General features: G+C 41.0%; 1 long non-coding RNA gene across 2 annotated transcripts; it reads right to left on the bottom strand.

The window, feature by feature from the left end:
- Positions 1-936: 936 nt before the first annotated feature.
- LOC134455021 (uncharacterized) lies at positions 937-4174 on the bottom strand. 2 transcript variants are annotated; one of them, XR_010035974.1, is made up of 4 exons: positions 3386-4174; positions 2831-2912; positions 2535-2627; positions 937-1795 (listed from the first exon to the last, which is right to left on the bottom strand). It is a non-coding gene; the product is annotated as an uncharacterized LOC134455021 (long non-coding RNA). The 2 variants fall into 2 exon arrangements; XR_010035973.1 differs by having other exon boundaries at positions 2831-4174.
- Between the last annotated feature and the right edge of the window lie 1042 nt (positions 4175-5216).

Here is a 5216-nt window from a genome sequence, read left to right on the forward strand (position 1 = left end):
TTTTTTTTTGTTAACGATTTCCGTTTTTGTTAAAAACGATTTACGATTTCCTTCGCATTTTCCTCCTGGAGTAAATACATCCTATAGAGAAAAACACAAGTGCTTGAAAGACAGAGGGATCAAAAGCCTAGTCAAGTTGTTGTAGTTAACTTGGGTTTGGGAGCAATAAAAATAACCTTCAGAGAAGGGACAGTTGGGATGAGTTTACTAACACTCCCCAGACAGTTGTAATGAGGACTTAGGTGACAGGCCTTCATTGACACAGGAGACATCGGGCTGCATATAGAAATGAATGTGTAATGATTGTGAATATAGACATAAATGTGTAATAAGTTGTTCAGCCCTTTTAATGGGAGGAATTTTGAAAAACTGGCCCTGTGACCAGCACCACTCATGTAGAATGTGTACGCCTATGTGTGTGTGGGGAAAAGGCACAGCCTACCCTCTTAGACCCTTTTTGTCTATGCGTTAACAATTTCATAGTAAATTCTTATCTCTGCTCCTATTTTGTTTTATTATTTTTTTCATTACATAGACCCCTGCATGAGGGACGAATGAAACTGTGTTGCAAACAGAAATGATTCACTGTACTGCATTTTTAAAAATATATTTAAATTACAATGTACTACTAATATCATGTGTAAAATGTTATGTAGCCTTCTTTCTCAAAATATAAATGGCTGAAATGTAGGCCTAGGCCTATAGTTTCTCCATGCGCCAATGTCATACTGTACTCATTGTTTTGCCATTTTGCATTTACACTGCGTGAATACAACCCCCCCCCCACAAAAAAAAGCCACGCATGAAAAGACCCCCCCGGAAAAAAAAATCCCGGCTGCCCCCATAGTTTCCAAAATTTCTGTGGGAAACACTGGTGTCCATTGCACTGCCTCAGCTCAAGTGTCCATTGCACTGCCTCAGCTCAAGTGTCCATTGCACAGTCTCAGCTTAAGTGTCCATTGCACTGTCCATCGCACTGCTTCAGCTCAAGTGTCCATTGCACTGTCCATCGCACTGCTTCAGCTCAAGTGTCCATTGCACTGTCTCAGCTCAAGTGTCCATTGCACTGTCTCAGCTCAAGTGTCCATTGCACTGTCCATCGCACTGCCTCAGCTCAAGTGTCCATTGCACTGCCTCAGCTCAAGTGTCCATTGCACTGTCCATCGCACTGCCTCAGCTCAAGTGTCCATTGCACTGTCTCAGCTCAAGTGTCCATCGCACGGTCTTAGCATAAGTTTGCTAACGGCACAGTAGATATAACTTAATGCTTCGTTCACAGCTTCAAACACATCTACAGACACATCAGATATCAACAAATCAACCGATGATGGCATAACACATTTGACTTTTTTGTGCGTGTCAACCTGCTTGAAAAAGTAGTGTTTGGAGAAATTAAAAGGTAAATCTTTAAGTCATTAAGTTCTGAAAAACTGAAGTCAAGTGTCCATTGCATCGCCTCAGCTCAAGTGTCCAGTTCGGCATTTCCTTAGTCCAACAACTTACTCTTCAAAGTGTGCAGCTTTGGGGACTGCTTCGAACAGTCCAGCTCCAGAAGGAGCTTCTGGAAGATTTCAAATGTATATCTGAGCTCCTTAGGGTAGGCCAGATTTAGTGCATAAGTCAGCCCGAGGAGCATGCAGCAAGCCCTGGCAAAGGTACCCAGAGTGGTGAGAACTTTCACTCCCTCAATGACGACACCAACATCGCTCGGCCCCTCTGCTGAGCTGGACATGATGCTGTAGATCTTCATTTTTTGAGCAGCAAGGTCCTCGGACATCCGTTCTTCATCAGCGTCCTGAAATAAAAAGAACATTAAATATTAATGCAAAATCTTATTTATCATCTGATCAGTCAAAGCAAAAGGCCTTAGCTGAGCATCCTGTGATTGCAATTTAATACATCACTCTCTACACAATCTGTTTCCATGTGACACTTCCTTATTTGATTGTGGATTATTTTTGAAATAGTTAGGAGCACTTATTTTCAATTGTCCAAAACTAGCGGGCCAGTTATCAGTTTTTCAGCCTCACATCCTACAGCAGTCATTCCTCACATAGTATTTAATCAAGACAGAGCTATAGAGTGAGGGCAAGAGTACATGAGAGATGTGAAGAGATAAGACACAGAGACAGTGAAAACTAGAGTGTGTGTGTGGGCGTAAGGAGAGAAACATAATGCATGTGCACGAGAGAGAGAGACAGAGTTTGTGTGTGTGAGAGAGAGAGAGAGAGAGAGAGAGAGAGAGAGAGAGAGAGAGAGAGAGAGAGAGAGAGAGAAAACTAGACAGTGCGGGTGTGTGGTGTGAGACAGACATACAGAGACAAAGAGTGAGTGAGAGTAACCACGGAGGGGCCAGGAGGCGGGGCGAGGCCACAAGCACAAGTGAAGGAAGAAAGGTTGCATATTGGAGAAAGTGAGAGAAAGAGAGAGCAAGGGAGCAATGGAGGCCGGGAGTTGGCATATTAGGAAAAAAATAAAAATAATACTTTACTCCTTTATCTTTTTTAATTTAAAATTTTGGAAACAAAACTCACTATTTTCTGTGCCGTTTTATGCTTGGTATCCCACTCAGCTGTGTTGAATGCCACGTGCGCCAAGTTCACTTACAAAGGATCTTGCATGAACACCTAGAGAAAGAAAAGGATACACATACCCATGCATCAGATATGAGACCTTAACATTGCATTTTTAATCACATGTAGAAAACAAATGAACATTTCAACCTTCATTTTTACATTTGCCCATTCAATTCAACTGCACCATGGTCCTTCAATGCCCTTACTTTGTATCATCTTAATATCTACATTGACACTTTGAATGCACAACTTACTGTTCTCTGTGCCGCTGAACTGTTTGTCTCGTGGTGCTGTTAAAATCATCTGCTTTGAATCACACTTTCACTGCTCAAACAACTAGAGAAAGAAGAAAACACAAGAGAGACCCACACATCAGATCTTAGGTCCACACCTTGTATTATCTAGACATATGAGGGCAGTAAGTGAACATCATTAAAACATGAAACACATAAACAGTTCAAAACCATAGTTTTGCATTAAGCCATTTCAAAAGGCACCAGAATATCCTATAATAAATTGTGCATGGGTTAGAAAGAGACAAGCTCTATAACATACCATCACAGACATATCAAAACATGAAACTACCGTTTTAAGCAATGCCTCAAAATAAGTCATTTTGCCCTTTAAGTCAGCCTTTAATGTGTTAATATCTCCAAAAAATGTTGTCTTGGGCTTCCATCACGCTAAGCTAATGCCCAGCCCAAGTTCAGCCCGTCTGCAGATAGGTGAAGCCTTTTTTTAAATATGGGGCTTTCACACCTTTACTCTGCACAAAAATTTGAATTTTACATTTTGTACTCAAAACTCACTGTTTTCTGTGCTGTTCAACCACTTGGGTCCCTGTGATGCGTGCACCAAGTTCACTTAAAAATGCTCTTGCACGAACAGCTAGAAAAAGAAGGGAGAAGGGGGAGGGGACAAGATAAGGACATGCATCAGATGATTAAATTACTCTGTGATAGTGTACTAAGTGCATGAGGATAATCTGAACATTATTTCAACACAAATTCAACCTTCAAAAACCTTTTTTTATTCCGTTTTAGCCATTAGCCTGTTCAATTAATTTGGCAAAATGGATCTTTAATGCCCTTAACCTGCACCATTTTACTCTACACATTAACATTTTGTATGCACAGTTCAATGGGTTCATGCCTATGCGATTTGGAATTTTGCATTTAACGTTTTCCTTTGATGCACAACCACACAAGCAATGTTCTTGTTTGGTCTACAGTGATAGCTGCTGCTACTCCATCTGACTGAGAGCTGAATCTAGAGACATTAGCTGACCACCACCATGTGTGTTCGCTGACAAAACAAAGCATGTCCGCTCTTCACGCGGCATCGATCCAGCTAGGCACGAGCTATTACAACGGGCATAGCTCAGTAACTAATGGGTGGACTGTATTAGGAAAATTGGAAAATACGTGCGCGTCTCCTTGGTGTATGGACATGTGGAATAAAAGGAATTCACTGGCCTTTTCTTCAATATAAGGTAATACAATGAATGCAGCACAGCAAAGCACCAGGGTACAATTGAATGCAATTCCAAATAAAATATTCTTCAGTAGGTTTCCAATTATTTACATTATGAAGGTAACAAAGGCATGTGTGTGTGTGTGTGTGTATGTGTGTGGTCTACAAGGGAAAAGGGGGACAGGAAAATATCTTCCAGTTAAAACTATACTGGTGCACTAACTCAGAGATACAGGACACATGACAAATATGGAGGAAGATCGTCATCTGTAGGCAACGAGCGGTAAAACAGGTTGCTGACAGCTATGGGAAGTTCCAGCATCTTCACTTTAAATGAATACAAAATCCAACGAACTTCTGCATCAAGATTATAAGCCTACACTGTCTAATAAAGGGCTGATTTATGACACACTGCACTCGAAATGACTCCACGCATACATAGGAAGCAAATAGCACCGTAAATCTGCAGTAAAGTCAAGCTAAACTCAAGGTAACTTAGCTGGAAATGAGTAGACAAAAAACGATCTCTAAAACTTCTATCTTTCATCTCACACATCACATACACAGGAAAACAAGGCTAGATATTCAATATTTCGTCAGGATTACTTACATTTTGGTCATTTATGCACATAGGATAAAGGAAACTTCAGCAGGACTTCAACAGCAAGCGGCATAGAGTCAACTAAAGGACTTACCAACTCGTGCCCAGGAACATGAATAATCTACCTGCCACTCACTGTGCACGTGAATCATGAATTCATGAGAAACACGGCAAGGGCACGTGCACAAAACCCCGGCCTTTCCAACACGAGCTGTTCAGTGAAAGCGAGTTCGACAGAAAAAAAAGTCTTTGCAGATTAATGTACCTAGCCTGCTACACTGGACTAAAAAGTTACTTAACTGTGCAGTTAGCCTAATCAAAAAGAGGCACTGGCGATGAAAAGCAGAGAAACTTAATGTAATTCACACAAATTTTCGTTTCTAGCTTCAAACGAGCTCTTGAACTTGTCTAGAACTGAACACGGCTAAAAATGGGAATTGTTGTTGCTTTGGACAGCATGCCTACCTACAAATAGACCAAGTAGTTGTATTACGCGAGAGACCGGAATGATATTCGACTGTACACCTACATCGAATTGCAAACTTAAGATGTTGACAAAATAATAA

Source organism: Engraulis encrasicolus, chromosome 9, assembly GCF_034702125.1.
Source record: "Engraulis encrasicolus isolate BLACKSEA-1 chromosome 9, IST_EnEncr_1.0, whole genome shotgun sequence".
Classification (NCBI taxonomy): Eukaryota; Metazoa; Chordata; class Actinopteri; order Clupeiformes; family Engraulidae; genus Engraulis; species Engraulis encrasicolus.